Source organism: Ambystoma mexicanum, chromosome 2q (genome assembly GCF_040938575.1).
Source record: "Ambystoma mexicanum isolate Mex_15411 chromosome 2q, UKY_AmexF1_1, whole genome shotgun sequence".
Classification (NCBI taxonomy): Eukaryota; Metazoa; Chordata; class Amphibia; order Caudata; family Ambystomatidae; genus Ambystoma; species Ambystoma mexicanum.
The window spans coordinates 234,203,573-234,223,990 of record NC_090924.1 but is presented as its reverse complement, the minus strand read 5'-3'; the positions used below and the strand labels follow the sequence as shown (position 1 = coordinate 234,223,990).

The window sequence follows — 20,418 nt, the reverse complement described above, 5'->3', positions numbered from 1 at the left end:
AGCTTTTTGCGGAAGGAGAAGAGCGATGTTTCAGCTCTGAGGTCAAGCCTATACCTCCTGCCTTTGTCCTATTGATGCGAGGTATCGTTAGTTGATTGGTATATTGTAGTCTGGTTGGTCTGGTGAATTGAGATCTACATAAGGTGTCAGATAGTTATGAGGGTGCTGAGAGGTTGATACATTTATGAGTGGTTGTGAGAATTTTGAAGGAGATGCGGTCCTTTACTGGGAGCCAGTGAGCTGTCTTCCTGGCTTGTGTGATGTGGTCTCTTTTCGGTATGCTGAGAGCTGCTCTAAGAGCGTTGTTTTGAGTAGTTTGGAGCCTAGATAGGGGTTTTTTTTAGGTGCCGGCTAGGAGCGCATTACAGTAATCTAGTTTGGCTCCTATGGTTGCTCTTGCGATGGAGAGGCAGTTTTCCTTGGTTAGGAATGGTTTTATTGCATTGATGAGTTTAGTACTCTGTGCGGAGGCCGAGACTATGGCGCTGACTTGTTTGTCCATAGATAGGGTAGCGTCTATGTGAACCCCCAGTGTTTTAACTGAAGATAATACTGGGATGACACAGTTATCTATGTTGAAGTTGAGGTACAGCGGATTGAGGTTGGAGAGTGTGGATTTCTGACCTAGAATGAGGATTTCGATCTTGTCCCCGTTCAGGCAGAGGCCGTTAGTAGCCATCCACGCTTGTATGGTGGAGTAGATTTGCTGTAGGGTAGTGGCGTCTTGATAATGCCCCGTCAGAGGAAGGAGAACCTGTGTGTCATCAACGTAATTTGTGTATGTGATCCCAAGCGAGTCCAGTTTATCAAAGAGGCTTGGTAAAAAGGTTAGAGCGTGGGGGCAGTACATGAGCCTTGTGGGACACCACAATGGATGATGGAGGGTGCTGCATGAGCCGTTAGAGAACACCTTCATAGCTCTGCCCTCTAGGAAAGAGGTCACCCATGACGCTGCGTCCTTAGAAGTGCACTGCATGCGTCAGATGACTGGTAAGTGTGATGTGATCTACCAGATCAAATGCTGCAGAGAGGTCCAGGAGGAGGAGGAGAGCGGGCTTGCCTTTGTCAAGGATGTTAGTGATTTTGTTTTTTAGGTCTAGAAGGGCGGTTTCGGTTCGGTGCCCCTTGCGGAACCCAGATTGTCTTTCCTAGGATTGCATTCGATTCAAGGTATAGTTGAATCTGTTTGTGGCCGGCCTGGTCTAGTATTTTCAGGAGGAATGGAACTGTTATGGGTCGGTAATTATTGGGGTTAGCGGGGTCTAGTGTTTTTTTTTAAAGAGAGGGCGCACCCAGACCTCTTTAAGGCTGTCTGGGACTATGCCCATTTTGAATGAAGCATTGATAATTGCCGTGAGAAGAGGGGCGAGCGGTTCTGCGCAGTCCTTGATTTTAGGGGGGCAAACATCACCCTTACATTGTGAAGGTTTGAGGTGTCTGAGGATGTCTATGGCATCTGCTTCGGAGATATCGGTGAATGAGAATTTGGGCATGTTGCTTGTTCTTACATTTGGTTGTGTCTGTGCATGAGGGCTTTGCTTAGGTAAGGTCTTGTAGTGGTGAGATATCTTGTTTTGGAGGAGGTTAACTTTTGGAAGCATGGCTGATTGCATGCCTGTGCACCATGCTTCGTCTTTGACGATCTCATCAGGGCATGTGGGTGGTACAGTTAATTCTTTAAAGATACTGAAGAGTTCTTTAGAGTGGGAGCTGGCAGCAGAGATACGATGGTTATAGACTTCAGATTTCGCAATGAAGATGGCGGCTTTGTATTTTTTAGCAATGGATTTGAAGTTATCTTTTGTGGTGTCACAAGGATTGCACTGCCAGTTTTGAGCGCCTGGCGTTTGTCTTTGCAGAGAGTCGGAGTTCCTCTGTGAACCAGGAATTGGAGTGGAAGGATTTTTTCTCTTTTTTGTTTTCCAGTGGGGCAACGGTGTTAACAGCCATAGTAATGGTGTCTTTGAATATTTCTGCAAGGGTGTTAGGGTCTGAGGAGAACGGGGGCACTAGACATGGCAGATTGAGGTGTGCACTGATATTGTCCGCAGTGAGCTTTTTGGCACTTCTGACTTAGGTCGCCGGTGCTGTGGTAGGCACTTTAGTGCATATTGAGACTGGGATGTCGAATTGGAAATAGTTGTGGTCTGTCCAGGGGAGGCTAATATTGGAATTGATGGCTATGTTACAATTATGGTCTATGATCCAATCTAGGATTACCGACCTTAGGCCAAAATGTCAGCCCACCAACTGTTATGGGGCTGGAGTCAAACCTAAACATACACTTTCACAAAGGATACTCTTACCTTTTCAGATCAGGCAGTTCATGCACTACTGGTCCAAATATATCCATAGGGTTGTGGGGGGGAAAGCAGGGGGTGTAAACTTCTAGGTGTTTGATTTCTATTCTTTGTCAGAAGAATTTTTACACCCCATTTTTCTTTTTTGGCAGTGTTCGCCTTTTGTTAGGGAGCAACAGTGGCCAATACACCCCTTATCTGTAGGGCTGATCAAGACAGCATTTCTAGGATATATTTTGCTACCGGTTTATCAAACAGACCATTAAGCAAAACTAGGCTGCATCATTAAATCGTGTTAAAGTGTGACATATGAGCCAAAACTAATAGCATCCAATGAGCCAAACTATGCATCTACATGGTGTGGCGCTACAGGCTCACATCAAATAAAGCACCCTAAGGACATCTGTCTTCGGCTGGGGCCTCCCTCTGGAACAGCCTCCCTGCCACTCTAAAATTTGAGAACCATCTCCGGTTCCGGAAGCACCTCAAGACCTTCCTCTTTTCTTCTGCCTTTGCTCCCCCTCTCCCCTGCTGATCGGTTCTCTTGGCACCGTGCACCTGGCCACCCTCTGTCCTTTGGGCGCAGGTACCTGCTCATCCTGCCACCCTCTCACACTGCCTCCGGGCCAACCTGTACCCATACAGCCCCCCCCCTTTTTCTTCCTGCACTTATCAGACCTACCCTGTCTGCTGCCTTAAACCTAGCACTTGCAAATTGCTGGCTGCATTACCACCGTTTGTTGCCTTTATTATTTATTTATTGTTATTTATCCATCTCTGCTTCGCACTTTCCACCTCTCCCCCCTTCCATGCACTTTTCCCCTCCCCCAGGCACTTGCGCGTCCTCAATGTCACTGGGCCTAGTAAGATCGCTGTTTTGTTCTCCCCTGTTCCCCTCCCTTGCCTTGTCGCGCTCTGAAACACTTGTGTACGAGCGCGATAGAAATTAAATATCAATCGAAAAAGGACACCTGAGGCAGACCTAAAAACGAAGAATGTCAAATAGGGAGAAGGCTGATCAAATTACTTAGTGGTGCCGAATAGCAAGTAGAAAGCTATTTGGCCATTTTGAAAATCCAAAGGAAAGATTAAAAAAATAATCAATTTAGTACAACCATTCTCTGTCGCGATAACCACACGGGTTAACAGAGAAGCAGCAAAATACAGTCAGAATATCATTCTAGCTGGCATCACTCCAAGAAATGTTTTGAACAGCATCTACAGTAAAGCAGGTGCACTTTTGTCTAAAGCGAGTGCCATGTAAATAAGGGTGCTAAATATAGACATGCAAACACCAATGTAAGAAACCACAATTCTTAATATAGCAGTGACAAAATGTCTCCAAGAAATTTGCTTACTGAATTCTGTTCACAAATTCCCACTTTAAAAATAAGCTCCGTACCTGGGCTTTATTTTAATTGTCACAACCAGGGCCAGGCATAGGGCCAATGTAGTTCACAACTAAATGCTTAAGAGACTCAGAAAACCGTAATGATTTCATTAATCTTGTATCCAGTAAAAACGCGCGATTGAGGAGCAACTCAAAACTAGCCAATCAGGGCAAGCAAGAACACTTCGTTTAAAGTTGCAATCAACTAGCCAGTCACTCGCCCACTGCATTGTCCACATGCAGGCACAATGTTTTACTCGCCAATTGCTAATGGCGAGTGCAAATTTACGGGACAGCACGAACCACAGCACGTACTAGGTCACACAACAGCAAGGTAAATCAGAGCTATAATACACTATCCCACTTTGGAAGCACAATGTCACACCAACAGCCATTTGTAAATATGTTACGAGTCGCCATGTTTGTTGGCACAGGGAAGCCACACGCCCCACAAGGCATTATAATTAGAAACTGCCAATGTCCATAATTCACTGCCGGGTTGGCATATAGTGAGATTTAGAGAATGTGAGCGACGATGTGTAAACCAGAGAATGGACCGAATGTAGCCAAGGCATGTAAGTGGGAGACTGTTCGCTCACCGACAGTTACATGTACAGCGATGTACGAATACACATTTCTCTGATGAAATAAACTGGTCTGGGGGAAAGAAGAAAAATAAAGTTTGTGCTTGGTTTGCTGAGGGGTTCTTTGAGACCGGAGTTTCATAGCATCGCAAGGACAATAAAATGTTGCAAACTGAAATCACTGACTGGAGCGCACTTGAACAATTTGGTTGGGCTCTTATGGCACCACCTGACAGCAACAAGATTGTAGACTGTTCCTTGCCAAACTCTTGGCAACTAGATCAGTAAGAACGCTTGCAAAATCACCAAGGTATTGAAAAGGGGCAGCTTGTACAGGTATCCTTTCATGGCGACAGCCCACATGTATTTTATTGAGAGGGCAGGTAGAGGAAAGGTTGCTGCCCCATAACTAAATTCAGGTATGAACAGAATACACAGTATAAGAAAATAACAGTATATTTTGATGCTCTTGAAACGCAAAAAAATTAAGTAAATCAGAGATAAGTAAATCAGAGATTATACAAAAAAGGGAAATGGTAAGGAACCAGGGGAAGGGAGGCGGCCTGGGGGAGGGCAATTAGGGGAATCAACCATTAATATTTATTTAATGAGAAAGATTGCATGTTGAAGTTGCTCACCAAGTCGGAGGGCCTTCCCATGTGAAGTTTCCGAAAGGGGCAGGGATAGTCTGCAATTTTCGTGACAGCAATTGAATGAAGAGTGATGAATTGCCATTTGGCAAGGATGTGAAAGCCCTGGCGTTTTTGATTTTTAATAATGAGAATAATTCCATCTGAAAGAGTAATCTGCTGATCAGATAACCCTTTAACACCAAAACAAAAGTATAGTATGCATCTGTGCTCTGCTGCATCACTATCCTGATTTAGGATATGAAAATATGGCATTTATAACGTGCCTATAGGTGTTAAGGCGCAACGAAGTAAGGGAGGGGGAACAGAGGGAAGACAGACAACGATCTTACTAAGCCATGTGACATGAGATCACGCAAGTGCACGGGATGGTGGAAGGGGAAAAGTGCAGGGGGGCAGTGCATTGGCTAAACAATAAATAAGATGGATAATAAAAGTGCGCCCATCTGGTGTTAAGTTTAGACATCAGGTGTGAGGTGCTGGTGGGGGCTGTAGGGATACAGAAACAGACCCCAAGTGCAAAGATTGCCAGGGGGGCAGTGCAGGTGTGCAACTGGTGGGGAGGCAACCTGGGCTCGAGATCAAAGAGTAGCCATATAACCCGTGCAGTTTCAGTTTCAATCAGGAGAGGGGGAGGAGAGAAAGCAGAAGCAAAGAAGGTCTTGAGGTGCTACCAGAACCAGAAATGATTCTCCTCAAGTTTCAGAGAGGCAGGGAGGCTGTTCCAAAGGGAGGCCCCCGCAGAAGAAAGATCTACCACCAACTTGTTGCTTGGAGAAGCAACTGACCCCCGAGGGTGTCAGAGGCGGATGAGCGAAGAGCTCGAGAAGGAAAATATTTAGGAAGAAAGTTGAAGGTACTGAGGCCAAGGCCCCAGAAAGCCTTGTGGACAATGCAGAGAGTTTTGAACTTAATCCTCCCAGTGCAGAGATTTCAGTCCTGGAGCAATACGATCCCTGGGTTTGAGGTCAAGGACAAGTCCCGCAGCCCTGTTTTGGATGAGTTGCAGAGGGTGGAGAGTAAATGTAGGCAGATTTAGAAAGAGGCTGTTGCAGTAGGCCAGCTTAGAGAGAACCAGAGCTCTGGAGACAGTGAGCTTCTGTGGGAAGGAAAGGAAGAATACCTCTGAGGTGCAGCTGGTAGTGTGACTTCTTCGAGATGTCAGATGTGAGGAGAGAAGGAGAGTGTGGAGTCGAAGATGACCCCCAAGGTTTATAGCCTCAAAGGTGGGAGAAGGAAGAGGGCCAAGAGGCCAACAAGAGTGAGACAGTAAAGGAGGGAGCAGGCAGGCCGATGAGGAGATTCTCGGTCTTGCTGGCATTAAGGCACAGATCATTGGCAGCACACCATTCCTGGATAGCAGACAGACAATCGGAGATGAGAGAAGATGTGGCGGAAGGGAGCCTGAAAAGGAGTTGTGTCATCCGGACAGAACTGAAAGTTGGGGCAGAGAGCGGCAATGCGGCGGGCAAGAAGTGCCAGGTATTGGATGAAAAGCCAGGGAGAGAGGTTAGACCCCTGGGGAACACCACAGGTAGAGATCGAGGAGAGAAGGACCCAAGTTGGACCTGAGTAGTTTGATCTGAGAGGAAAGGTCAGCCAAGCCAGGGCCTGATCGGTGATACCCAGGTTATCACAGATGGTTGAGCAGGATGGCATGACTGACCTTGTCAAAGGCAGAAGAGAGATCAAGTAAGATGACACGGGAGGTGTTGGAATCGAGGTTGGAGAGCAGGTCTTAACGGATGTTCAGGAGAGCAGTTTCCGTGCTTCTAGCAGCTCTGAAGTCAGAATGATGGTCATGGAGACAATCAACAGATTCAGTGTGAAGATTAAGCTCGGAGATGGCCAGCTTTTCCAGAGGTTTGCCCAGGAAGGAAGTGATGACATTGGGGGATAGTTAGACTCGCAGGAAGGGTCGGCAGAGGGTTTAAGAGGGTGCACAAGGGAGTGCTTCAGTGGGGAAGGGAAGACCAATTACAAAGGAGTGGTTGCAGAAGTCAGCCAGAGCAGGAGCCAGGGTGTCAATGTGGTCCTTGATGGTTTTGGAGGAACATGTGACCCTGTTTTGATGACTTTCATAGATCGGACTGGTCTAGAAACCTTGTCTCCTGAGCAGAGGGATAAGGCAGAGGAGGGAGGAGAGGTGGCCGAAGAAGGGCCAGAGGAAGTGCAGGGAGTAGAGGGAGGATGAGAGAGCGTCTGCTTTACCAGTGGCAGAGAGCAGGTTCAGAGGTCACAGCTGCCTCTATGGCAGATGCAGTCACAGGCAAGTCTCTACAGCACACTGTCTGCCTTTAAGATATGCACCATTGTACCAAACTATGATCACAAGTAGCCCAAGATGGCGACAGTAAACTCAAACGATAAACTATGCTCAAGTTAAGGCCCAGTGCATGGCACTACTTATTACAGTCACAATTTGATATTGCATGTGTCCCATCCTGTGAGTCAAGCTCAGATGTGGAATGTAATGTTTATTCTGGCCAGACAGGACAAGCCTGCAGGATGACGGGCCAGGAACCGGACTAGCCATGCCCCTGATGTCTGAGGACAGGTATCACTCCCCACCACAGATAGCTGCACAATAGGCAGCTGCCTGGGCCAAGGCATCAAAGGAGCACACCAGTTCAAAGCGAGTAGCCTCACACCAGAGTGCTCCATTTCTATAGGTCTTGTTCGTAGTGGGAAGGGGCATGGTTAGAGTGGACCTGCAGGATCTGTCCAGTAGAGGAAGACTGCCACCATCTTATCTCTGCCTTGCTCTACTTCTGGGCCATTCCACTAGAGCAAAGCGCTTTGGGTGTGATGTCAGGGGCGCAAAGTTCACTTCTTTCAAAAACATGAATGACCACCAAGGCAAGCTAGGTTTAGTCCAATCACCTGCAGACTTTTAGCGTTAAAAGAAGTGTCTCCCACCACTTTGAATTTTCCTGGAATCATCTTTGGAACTCTCCTGCAAGTGCAGTCCTTTCCAGAGTACTCTAGTTATGGATGAAATTAGATGTTCCAATGCAGTCTCAAGCTCCATTCCCTAACCATTCTCATGGACCATTAGGGACATTCTGGCATTACACCCACAGACACAAGTCTGCTTGGTCAAAGGCTTCCAACTTGAACAGCAACTGAAGCGCCACTGTGCGAGTCACCAGACAAAGCCTTTGGCAGAGTGACAGTAGCAAATCATTGGGAAGCTTGCCAAGAAAAGTATAAACACAAACAAATGAATGGCATTCCTAAATTTTCAGTGGGGTTCGCAGGTGAAGATGTATGGTGACATGGCAGAGGTGTTAGAACTACAAAAATCTTCCAGGTCTGTCACCAGGTAGCAGTATTTCCCAATGCAAACTCCGGCCTACCCACACAGAATTCCCTCAAATAAATGTGTATTTTTATTTGTTTTATATAGTGCCTTAATCCAAGGCGCTTTACAATGAACAAGATATACAATAAACATGGAACAGTAGAAGCAATAACGGTAAACATGAGTCAAACCAGAAAATCAGCATGTAGAACAATTTACATATGAGAAAGAAGAGGAGGGGTGTGGAGAAAGAAGGAGAGGGACAAAGAATAATGAGTAGGTGAGTAGCAGGAAGAAGGGAGATCTAGAAGAGAAGTGGAACATTAAGAGAACACAGAAGGGTACAAGAAAGAGGGAAAGAAGGGTGAGGAGGAAGGGGATCAGGGAGGGTAATGAAAAAGATTTCAGAGTGAGGAGTGGAAGGAAGAATAGGAAGGGAGGAACAGAGGTAGGGAGTTCCAGTGTAAGGGGGCAAGGAGCTGAAAGTAACAAACGATAAGAGGCACAAGGGGATGGGGGAACTGAAAGTAAAGAGATCGGCAGAACAAAGGGAGCGAGAGGGGGTGTAAAATGAGAGAGAGAGGAAAGGAGGAGCAAGGTCGTGAAGAGATTTAAAGCCCAGACAAAAGAAGTGAAATTTAAGTTGGGAATGGAAAGGACGCAAACCTAGCTGAGAAAGTGTGTTGGAAATGGAGTCATGAGGAGAGAGAGAGAAGACAGAGGGTGTGGATGGCAGACTGATAAAGGGATTTGAGGGGGGACAAGGTGGGAAGACCAAAGCATAGAAGAATAGAAAAGACGAGAAAATGAGGGAAGAGATTAAAAGTTTGGTAGCATGGAAGGTGAGAGGAACGAACTTCACGGATGTTAAAGAGATAATAGCGACATGTCCAAGAGGTGAGGGAGATATTAGTAAAGGAGAAGGAAGAGTCAAAATAAATGCCAAGATTACGAGCATGGTTGGAAATAGGGAGACTAGAAGTGGGAAATTGAATAGGAGGGGGAGAGGGAGGAGGAAGTGTGTTAGATAGAAAGAACAAGACTTCAGTCTCGAGAGTGTTTAGAGAGATAGTGAGATTACATCCAATTTTTTAATGGCAGTAAGAAAGGAAGAGACATTGAGAGTCAGAGGTGAAGGAGGAAAAGTTGCGTGTCAGCAAAGAAATGATGACAAATCCCAAAGGAAAAGATGGGAGCGAGGAGTGAAGTGTAAAGAGAAAAGAAGGGTCCGAGGACAGAGCCTTGGGGGACACCGTATTCGAGAGGGAAGGTATGCGAGGTTTGTCCACCCCAAGAAACGGCAAAAGAGCGGTGGGAGAGGTAAGAGGAGAGCTAGTTAAAACCAGTCTCTGAAACCGAGGGAGGAAAGAGTATTAAGAAGTAAGGTGTGATCAACCATGTCGAAAGCAGCAGAAAGGTCACGGAGGATAAGGATTGAGGATTGCTTGGAATAGTGAGCAGAAAAGAGTTAAGGACATAGGTAAGAGCTGACTCCGTAGAGTGTTTGGGACGGAAGCCAGTTTGCAAAGTGGGAAGGAGATAGTGGGTAGTGACAAAAGTAGAGAGCTGTGAAATTCTAAGCGTTCAAGTAATTTAGAGAAAAGGTAAAAGTGAGATTGGGCGAAAGTTGGAAACGAGGAGAGGATTAGCAGAAGGCTTGTTCAGTATAGGGATAATAGTAGCATGCTTGAAGGCAGAAGGGAAGGTGGCCATAGAGAGACAAGTATTGAAGGAGGTTATATAGGGTAAGAGATGGGTGTAGACCTTGGGAATAAGAAGGGTTGGGATGTGATCGAAGGGGGCGGCAGTAGGGTGGGATTTAGTTAAAAGGGAGTGATAGGAGAGAATATGGACATTTGAGCTGAAGGGAATGTAGGGAGGAGAGGGGAGGGGAATAAGAAGGGGAACTTACAATTTTTGGGTGAAAATTAATCATTTTTACAGAGAAGAAGTTGGCAAAGTCAGAAGGAGAAAGAGGGGAGGTAGAAGGGGTCAGGAGCGGGAGAGGAGACTAGAGGGTTTGAAAGATACGAGGATGAGAGGCTTGGGAGTGAAGGTTAGAAAAGTATGAGCGTTAAGCAGATTTAAGGCAGGAGTCAGAGAATGATAAGAGAAGTAGGCAGTTTGGTTAGGGGGATTTGAGCCAGCGACGTTCAGGGCGACGGAGGAGACGCATGGACAGGAGGTGAGAGCCAGGGTTGCGAGGGCAAGAGGAGAGGGGGTGCAGTAGATCAAGACTAGAGGAAATAGAGGAGAAAAGAGGATAAGGCAAGGTCAGCAGGGAGGGTGGAGAAATCAGAAAGGGGTGGAAGAGAAGAAGAGCAGGCATCAAGGAAGAGTGAAGGGTTAAAGCTCCGAAGGTCAAGTCGAGTAAAAGATCTAGATGAGGGTAAGGGAGAGGGAGATTTAGAGCTGGGATTAAGGGAAAAAGAGCAGAGCATGATCAGATAGATGGGTAAAGAGGAGACAGGAGAGGAGGGGTAGGTGGAATTAAAGATGAGATCAAGAGTGGAACCAGAAGAGTGAGTAGGAGGAGAGAGAGAAGGTAGGAATCTACGATTGAGCTAAGAGGTGAGAAGGTGAAGGTTGAAATCGCCAAGTACAATGAGGGGAGAAGGGGAAGGGGAGATGAGAGAGGAGGTGGTCAAGGTCATCATAAAAAAGAGGAGGGAGGCCAGGAGGTCTATAGATAATTAGGAAGGAAATGGGATGAGGATGAGTAAAGGATTTATACAAGTATTCAAAAGAAGGGATAGTGAAGAATTAGATAAAAAGGTATTTAGGATGGAAGAGGATACCAACACCTCCACCACGACCAGAAGGACGAGAGACCTAAGAAAAGGAAGAGGAAGGGTTAGTAAGAGGCAGGGACAGTAGAGTTGTGAGATGGGATCCAAGTTTCAGTTAGACGAAATGAAGGTTGAAACAAATAGGTCTAAAACAGCAGCAATTTATTGCAAAGGGATTTGGCAATCCAAAGAGCAATATTGATTAGATTGGAAGGTTGGACTGGAGGGTAGATGAGGTTAAGACGATAAGGAAGGGCAGAGATGGAAGGAGGTGAATGGGGGAGGGGGTTGAGCACGGGAATGTACATTAGGAATAGGGAAAAGGTGAGAAGGAAAGGAAGGGGGGAAGAGGGAGTGGGACGGAAGAGGTGAGGAGAAAGGTGGAAGGGAAAGTAGAGATATATCAATTCGTATGACAGGAAGGGGGAGAGATTGCAGAGAGTAATCTTGCAGAGAGTAATTAATGTTCCATGGGACAATTCATAGTAGGACAGCCTGAACCATAGTAACCATGCAATAAACCCTTTAATTCCTGTTAACAAGGACTTATGTAAACTGTCAGACAGTGTGTGCTATGTACAGACAGGAGCAAACAGTCAGCTCTTTTGATTCAAAGACTTTAGCACTGCTCCTTTCTTCTACCTCTGGGTATCCCTAATCCACCCCATGACTAGAACTCTTCCTCTCTGGGCCGGAGAGGAAAACATGCATGCCTGTAGTCCCTCTTCACCATTAATGTTAAGTGTGGGATCTTTTTCGAGTTACCCTGTACCATTCACTGCACACCCAATGCAAGTTTCCAGATGTCCCCCTACTAAGTGCAAAAATCATGCTTGCTTCTCTGTAATAGGGACCTTTCCGCCACAAGCACTGATGATGTAAATGTTACCAAGGATCTAATTACTGTTCGAAGCTCATGTTGGTCTCCGGTTGACTCAGGACAAAGTAGGTTGCATGCTCAACATGAAGCTGTTAGGATTCCAGTATATCCATCAAAACTCCTCCTGAATATCCCTTAGAACTCAACATCCCAAAGTAGGACTGAATATCCACTAATTACAGAATCATTGTTCCAACCCATGTAAACCCCATTTAACCCGCATAGAAGCCCAGTAAACACTGTTTTGTGCAGCATCGGCACACTAAATTCTAGTGCTTTCCTCTTCCAGTGGTCCCCAATATCACAATTCTCTTGTATTCGGTCTTCCGCCACCTGTTTCACTGTGGGGATGTGGTTCTGCTTACTTTTCTATACCTATGTAACCATACTGTAAATATCTGCCTTGACATACCTAGGCTTCAAATGGATTGCGGTGTAATATGGAGATTTACTCCTACCCCCACCTCCCTCTGTCACCTGTACACAGGACTTCCACTTTTAACCTACTTGGCCAAAAAGGGTCAGAAAGCCAGGGAAAAGTACATTGATATTTATGTTAAATATTTATACCATCACCACCAAATTGGTCCCCTGACGGATTTGAAAAGCAAGAGGGTAGGGTAAGTTAAGACTGAGTGGGAAAAAGCACAAGAAAGCTTTGATGTGCTGTTTGCATCTTCAGTTCGGTTTACACCATTCGTGGAGCATAGGTGTGATTTTTCGGTCTGTAGTGTGCTATTGTGCAAGGCTGTGTGGTTTGTTTTGTTGTTGCGGTGTAGTGTGAAATGGGTGTGTTTTTTTGTGCAATATAGATATGGTTGTGCTTTGTTTAGAGATTGAGGTATAAGCAGAGGGATGAGTTTAGTGGGTGATTAGTGGTGGCACTCCATTGTACCTCCTCCGCTTTGGCTACTTGTGTTACACATCCCTGCCAGTGTTCATTATTGTGGTGTTCTGGGGATGGCAGGTGGGGGGGGGCAGGTTGTGTGTTTGCAGGGCTATTTAATGGTGATGAAACTCCCCCTGCTCTCCCCCCTCCCCACGCCCCATGTTCATTATGGCATATTGTGGGGTGCAGCTGCCAACGCCTCCCTGGGGGCCCCTTGTGGGCCCTTTAACTACCTGGGCCACGTATCTGCTCAGTTGCCACTCTTTCCCCTTCAGCTCTCATGCCCTTCGTCTGTGGTTCAATCTAGGACGCTCTCATCTCAAATTAGCCTCCGGTAGGGCCCTCCATGGGAATGGGTGCACCTGGGTCTTCCTACCATTTGAAGTCCCTCCAACTCCCTGTACTTGTGGTGTGGTCTGATCGTCGGTCTTGCAATGTGTGTTCATTCCAAGGGGTGTGGATGTTGCTCATTCGTTTTCGTCTGGTTCTGAGTTGAAGAGCCAGGTTTTTAGGAGTTTTCTGAGTTTTAAATGGTCCCTTCAGATTTCGCATTTCTCTCAGGAGGGAGTTGAAATGTGTGCAGCTAGGCAAGATAATGCAGATCCACCAGGTTTTTTCCTGTATGGTTTAGGTTCCAGGCAGATGGCATTGCTGAGTGTGTTCTGGCAGGCTGTTAAACAGTGATTTTCTTTTGTAGGAATTCTGCTCCTTGGCCGTGGATTGCTCTGCGAGTTTGGCACATTGTTTTAAATGCGAGGCGGTTGTCTGGCAGCCAATGTAGCTGCTTTAGCACAGGAGTGATGTGGTCCCTTCGTGAGAGTTTGAGGAGAAGTCTGGCTGCTGTTTCTTCAGTAGATTATCTAGCATTCAGAGGTATAGGCTGTTGGCGTAGTCCATTCTGGGTATGAGGGAAATGATTGTAGGTGGAAGAAGCATTTCTTGATTATTGCATTTACTTGCGCTTCTAGGGTTAGCTCGTTGTCAATTAGAATTCAAGGTTTTTGTCTATTTTCGATGGCGTGGTCGCTGTTCCTGGATATAATCATGATGTCTGCCTTGCCCGGTTTGAGTTTCAGGCTGTATTCATCCATTCATACAGTTCTTTCAGACAGTCTACTAGCGTTGTGTTCTCCTCTTATACATCTTTGATTCTGTAGATGATTTGGGCATCATCTACAAAGAGTGGCAATAGGGAGGGTACTTGCAGTACCCCACAGCTGGCTTCCCAAGGCACAGATTTCAATGGCTTTATACATACTGTGTTTTTTCAGATCAAAATGATTTAATCACAGCAGCACTGTGTGATCCTTTTGTCTTCCAGTCTCTTGATGAGGATGTTGTGTGTGACTGTTGAACGTTGCAGAAAGGTAAAGTAGGATCAGTGCTGTGTGTCGGAATCTGCGTTGGTCTTTAGGTCATCCGAGATATAGATTGGCCGCTTGTTCCTCTCATAGGGCCGAAGCAGACTTGTGCCTGGTCCAATAGCTGTTGTATTTCCATGTGTTAGTGTTTGTTCGGAGAGACAGGTTTCTAGCAGTTTTGCTGGATAGGGAATGTTTGATATCGCTCTGTAGTTAGAGAGGTCTTCCACATCGCCCACAGCATACTGGAGTGGTTTGATGTATGCATATTTGAAAGACTGTGGTACTCTTCCCCACTGAGGGCAATTGGTTGAAGGTTTATGTGGCATTCCAAAGGCGTGCCTTGTGCGAGGATTGAGTTCTAGATGTCCAGTGGGAATGGATCCATTGGCGAGCCTGCTTTATTGCCGAGTTTCACCAGCTTGATGAATCTACTGATATTTGTGTGAAGCTTTGCAGGTTGATGTGTTGTTCTAGGGTCGGTATGGAATGGTGCACTGTCTGGTTGATTGGTCTGCTTTGTATGATCCGATGGGAGGTCAGCGATTATTTTTTAAGTGGTCTGTAGGGTTGTTGCATAGTTTGGTACCAGCGTGTTGCAGCCAGGTGGGTTTCTTATATCATTTATGATGTTGAATAGTTCTTTTTGGATGTTGGTGGCTATTGTGATTTGGTGGTCGTATTGCTTTTTGGCATTCAGAATTGCCTTTCTGTATGCTCAGATTTGTTTGATCATTTCTTTTTGCCTGGTTGTATTTTTTCCTCCATTGTAGTGCAAGATTCTAGTTTGTTTTTATCTTTGTACTGAGGTGGGGTGTGAAATATCTTTCCATTACTTTCTTTTGTGAAGTGATGAAGGGTTTTTCTGGGGAGATGCCATCTATTGTTTCAACGATTTCTGGATTAGGTCTGCTTTTTCGTCTATGTCAGTTCCATCCAGGCTTACAGTGGATGGTTTCAAGGATTCCAGTTATTTGAAGTTATTACTTTTGATTGTATTCCAGTTTCTTTTCCAGGTTGCAGGGATCTTTTGAAGCTGTTAGAGTGCTTTTTCTGGTAGTTGGATCTTGAATGGTATGAGGTGGTCACTCCATAGTATTTGTATTGGTGGCGCAGTAGAGATAAAAAATTTTGTTGACGAAGATTGCATCGACAGTGTCCCGCTGAGTCGCTCCTTCAACCATCTGGCATAGTTTCATTGTCTCGAGTTGCTTGATTACTGATTTTTGAGAGTTTGCGTTCTCTTCAACCCGTATGTTGAAGTTCCCGAGGATTGTCAGGTGGTCATGTTTGATGGCTATGTTTGTGATGGCTTCTATGAAGGTGTCTTCAAACGGGCGGTCCATGGAGGAGTACGATTGTGAGGTTGGTTTTTGAGTCCGCTGATGGACAAGGGATTTGCAGTTTGATGTCCGGTGGGTCGTCTTTATTTTCACGTATTCTTTGTATGCTATTGCAAGTCTTTCCTTTTACTCGTGTGCATTTGAAATTGTCGGGTAGACTGCTGTGTAGTGTGATTTTGTAGTTGTCATCTAACTAGGTTTCTGTGAAGAATAAGAAGTCTATTCCACCGTCAGAGTAGATCTCTGTAGCATGTTTGGACATTGATCCTGCGTTGATTAGATTGCAGTGTATTTTGTTTTTTTAACAGTGCTTTGTTGTGTTTATGGTTTCGTCTGATGTCTTGTTGGCGGGTTTCCTTGTTGCTCTCAGGATGGTCTGTTTCGATCTGCTAGGTCTCGTATTGGGTTCCTGACCTCTTCGGGTTTCTCTTCTGTATCTCGTTGCAGTTGCTATATGTGCCCTAGAGTTTTGGTGACAGATGGAGTGAAGGCGTTTTCCATCTTGTTCCTTCTGGACGTTTCTGGTCTTTACCTGTGAAGTCCTAATATCTTGCTGGATTGTCTAGCATCATTAGTGGTGTGAATTGTCCTGGTTGGTGATCCATCACGAGTTATGATGTTGGGTATAAAGATTTTTCCCTTCTGTTGGAGTTTGCGCTATTTTCTGTCATGCTTATGGGTGTGTGCTTTGTTGTGTCCATGCTTATTGGCGAGGTGCCATGGTGTTCCATTCGATTTATTCTTTCGCATCTTCCCGTTTTGTGTCGTGGCATTGCAGTCCTTTGTAGTCTACTAGTTTAATGAGTTTGCATTATTCCGTTTGTCGGAAGGGCCCTTGCCTGCTCGTGTGGGTAGCAGTGTTCTTCAGCTTCTTTGTGGTTTTTGGTGGCTTGTGGTTATGGATGAGGGGGCATGATCGATAGGGGGATGGGTGGGTTTCTTTCGGTCTGATTGCTAGTAGATTTGGGCATTGTGGGGCTTTTAGAGGCTGAGGGGATGGTGCTTTCTGGGTGCGCACCTTACGAGTCCTTATCCTTTGGGCAAACTATTCCTTGATTCTGGGTATTGCGGGGGCAGGGGGGGCAGAGGAGGTTGCGATTGTTGAACATGGGGTTTTAGATCCACACATTTCAGTTGTTTACTTCCATTTCCTTTATGTTCCCAGTTTGGTTTTTGGTGTTTATATGGGGTTCCTTTTGTTGAAGCAGGGGTGGTAAAACCTCGCAGTTCGGTCGTTTGCAGATATTTCCTGTCTCTGGTGTGTTTTCTTTTTTGCTGTTTATTTCCAGGGTCCTTTGGTTGATGTAGAGAGGGCAGGTTGGCAGCTAGCTAACCGTTGAATTGGTGAAGACTTAGTGGTTTGCGTGCATACGGGAGGGCATTGGAATGGGGCGCTGCCGATGGTGCAGCAACAACCTATATTTGGGTCATTGTGCTAGAAGAGCTGGGCTATGCGAAACCTGCAGTTCGTGCTGGTGTCTGGGTTGGAGACGGTGATTACTCAAAAGGCCCCTGTACCTTAGCTACAAGGGGCTGTGGGGTACCTGAGCTGGGTCACAGCAGCAGTGCTTAGCTTGGGAACGTCTGGTAAGAGGGCGGGGGCCTAGGATGGCAGTCAAAAACTATTAAGTATTGATAGCTAGCTTTGAGATGCCTAGCAGGCAGGAGAGAGTCCCAGACTGAGGCTGCAGCAAAGAATGCGGTAGCACCTAGATTTGGGATGCCTTTTAAGGGGGAGAGAAGCTCAGATTGAGGACAGCAGCAATGCCAGGTATAACCAGCAAACAAGTGAACTAAATGCCAGATATGGCCGACTGCAGTGTGGTTATCTTCAATCTAGTTAACACCTAGATTTGGAACAGCTGGATAGAGAGGGGGGTGGGTGTGCAACAGCAATGCATTAACCCTCAGATCTGGGGTACCTGGACATAGAATGAGGCAGAACAGTAGATTTAGTACCTAGATTTGGGATGCCCGTATAGTGGGGGAATGGTTTAAAAAGGGGGGCACAGCAGTAAATGTACAACAGTAAATTAAGTAACGCCTAGATTTGTGACACCTGAATATGGAGCGCTGACCTAGCTTTGGGAAGCAACAGAGCACTTTACAAGTCAGAGTGACTTATAAAGAGATAGGAATGCAAGCAGCCAGGAGAGTAAACAGGGCAGCAGATTGGAGAGTCTCAGGTTAGGTGGAGAATGGAGGGTTTGTGGACTTAAGTCTTCGGGGAGCCATTCCTTGAAGGAGGGCCTTTCACTCTGAAATGCAGAAGATACGAGGGGAAGAGTCTGGTTTTGACAGTAGAGGTTTCAGAGCCTGGAAGCACAGACAGAAGGCCTATTTTACGGTTCTCTCCTTCTTGCAATGGCAAAGTTAAAGTCTGCACATGTCCTTACTTTTGGTGGAAGGTAGGCCTCCCAAGATGTAGAGCATCTCAGCAAGGCAGGCTAGGGACTTGAAGGCAACGCCCTCCTAGATACAGGATTTAACAAGCTTGCAACAAGAGCCAGTGCAGTTTGATGAGGGTGGAGGTGACGGTCCAATTCTTGGAGTCCCTTGATGAATTGTGCTGTACCAGCACACATAGGAGTGCAAGGGTAGTCCCACCCAGGTAGGAGATCAAGGTTTGGACAGCAGATCTGAATTTTGCTGGCATGAAGATCTTGATTTTCAGCAGGAGGCAATGTTGGTACCAGCAATTCATGTCTTCCTTGCTGTGTGCTCCTTGAAGGAGAGGTGTGTCTATACAGAACGTAAGGGGCTTGGCACAAGTGGTCAGAAGCCCTCATGGTCAGTGCTCGAGATAAGATTTTGAGGTGGGAGTATTTTACTCCCCATTTTTAAACTTTGAGAGTAAATGTGATTTTAGGAGTAAAAATGACTTTTCTGATTTGCAAGGGAGTAAAATGTATGTGACATGCAAAAACTGTATGGAATGCATTACTATGTGGAAGCTTTCTGTATTGTGACACCTTTCATTATTTCTCCAAGGCCTGGCCATTCTATCGCTCCTGTATATATTTAAATGTTGAAAACACAAAAACCTAGACAATTACATAGCAAAGCAAGCATGAATTGGAGTGTGTTTTGAGGTTTGATAGCAGAATTGTCTTTTGATGCTTAATGAAATTCCTAATTTCTTGGATCTATTAGTACCTAATGGTATGCCAACGTTACGATACAACAGTGCAGAGAGGGGAGGACTCCATGCTAAATTCTACATCTAATCTCATGGTCAAATGGTTATTTATATAGCTCTTTCTGCAAAGAGCTGTACATAGAACATATTTGTCAGAATTATCACCAAACCGAAGTGAGAACTCCTTTATCGACTTTGAAAGGATGAAAGACTGAGTTGGATTGAAACATGCAACCTACAGATAACGCACAAATCACAGAAAAGTTCTCAACTGGCTGAGCTATCTTATTGGCTAACATCTTTCAGAGGTTGGTTAACAGAGTATCAGCTGAGGCATAATAATCAGTGCCTGGATGTTGGGAACCATTTATGAAGCGCTACATAAAGTTAAATATTTTTCTGGAATATCACACAAAGGATTTGCTGAGTTTATATTTCAATTACAAATGTAACCTTCATGTGTTTTTGAACAGCACTTGCACTTCCTGAAGAGTGAGGTTTTGGATGTTTTAATTATAGTCTTGCAATTTTAGAGGCTTGAACACCTGTGATTGGTGTAATGACAATCACTCACCCTTGAACAAAGACTCTGCTGCCACTGACCATTTATAGTATTGTACCCCACTGACTGCAAGGTTGAATGGATGTAAACTAGACAGTGCATAGTCATCACGATACAAATAAAATATATCATTTTGCACACTGTTTATAATTGGAGCATAAACTAAATTATCTGCCTCCGCATGATTATGCACACAGCAAAGGAACTCTGAAAAATACTATTGTGCAATACTGGTTTGCCTTCACTGGGGGGAAAAAAGCATAATTTGTTACAAAATATTAATTCTCATTTGCAACTTAGTTTTCCATCTCATTAGTTTTACAATCCTAAAATGCTAGGAAAATAAATCTGCACAGTGCTTCTGTTTGCTCCATGAGCAACAACACAGCAGATGCTGAATGCAAATATACCATTCCTTTTATCACAGTGTGCAGTTTATTTTTTTGAAAGGCTTCAGAGAAATGCAGTTTCAGAGGCTTTTATCCATGGCTTGCAATTACATCCATGTAGATAAAAATCAGAAGCAGCCTTCTGGTTTCTGTCAAGTAACCTGACCTTTGCACTGCCCTCTGCTCTACAGTTCTGTGTAAATGTAGACAGGAAAATAATAAAGCTGTCGTATTTAAAAGATTTTCATATGTAAAAAGGCCTAGTACGCACCTTATCGGGAGGCCTGCTCATGGTTCATAGTGGTGAGCCAGATCAGGATGTCTGGGTGTTTGCCAGTAATAGGAATTTGGTCTTGGATCGGTTGGCATTCAGGTAAGCAGTGGAAATCTAGGACTGTATCAGTGTGAGGCTGCATGTCATCTGCATATTGGTGGATGTTTGGAGCCAGGAAGGTTAAAGATCATAGGGAGAATGGATCCTTGCCGAACTCCACAGGTGATGGATAGAGAAGGCAATCTGGAGGAATTCACTAACCAAATGGTGGTGGTGCACAAGGTCTAATTTGAACCAGCTGGGGGCGGTCAAGCTGATCCCAATGCTGCAATGTAGAATGTTGAGTGTATGATGGTCTGAGAACCAGGTGGCAAAATGGCCAGAGCCAAGGATGTTGAGGGCCACAAATGTGCACTCACCGCTAGCCATTGGCTAGTGATATTGGACTCTTGGAAAGTAAGAAATTGTGTATTGTCTGTATGTATTGAATTGAGGCAATAAGTAACTTAGGGCTGGCAGGTAGCTTGCAAATTTAAATCGCCTCCCTAATAAGGGCATCATGAA

The 20,418-nt window shown here is 45.3% G+C and overlaps 1 protein-coding gene across 4 annotated transcripts in view; it reads right to left on the bottom strand.

Moving 5' to 3' along the window:
* The window catches only part of KCTD5 (potassium channel tetramerization domain containing 5), a 531,705-nt gene that overhangs the window by 498,263 nt on the left and 13,024 nt on the right, over positions 1 to 20,418 (bottom strand). The window lies entirely within an intron of this gene.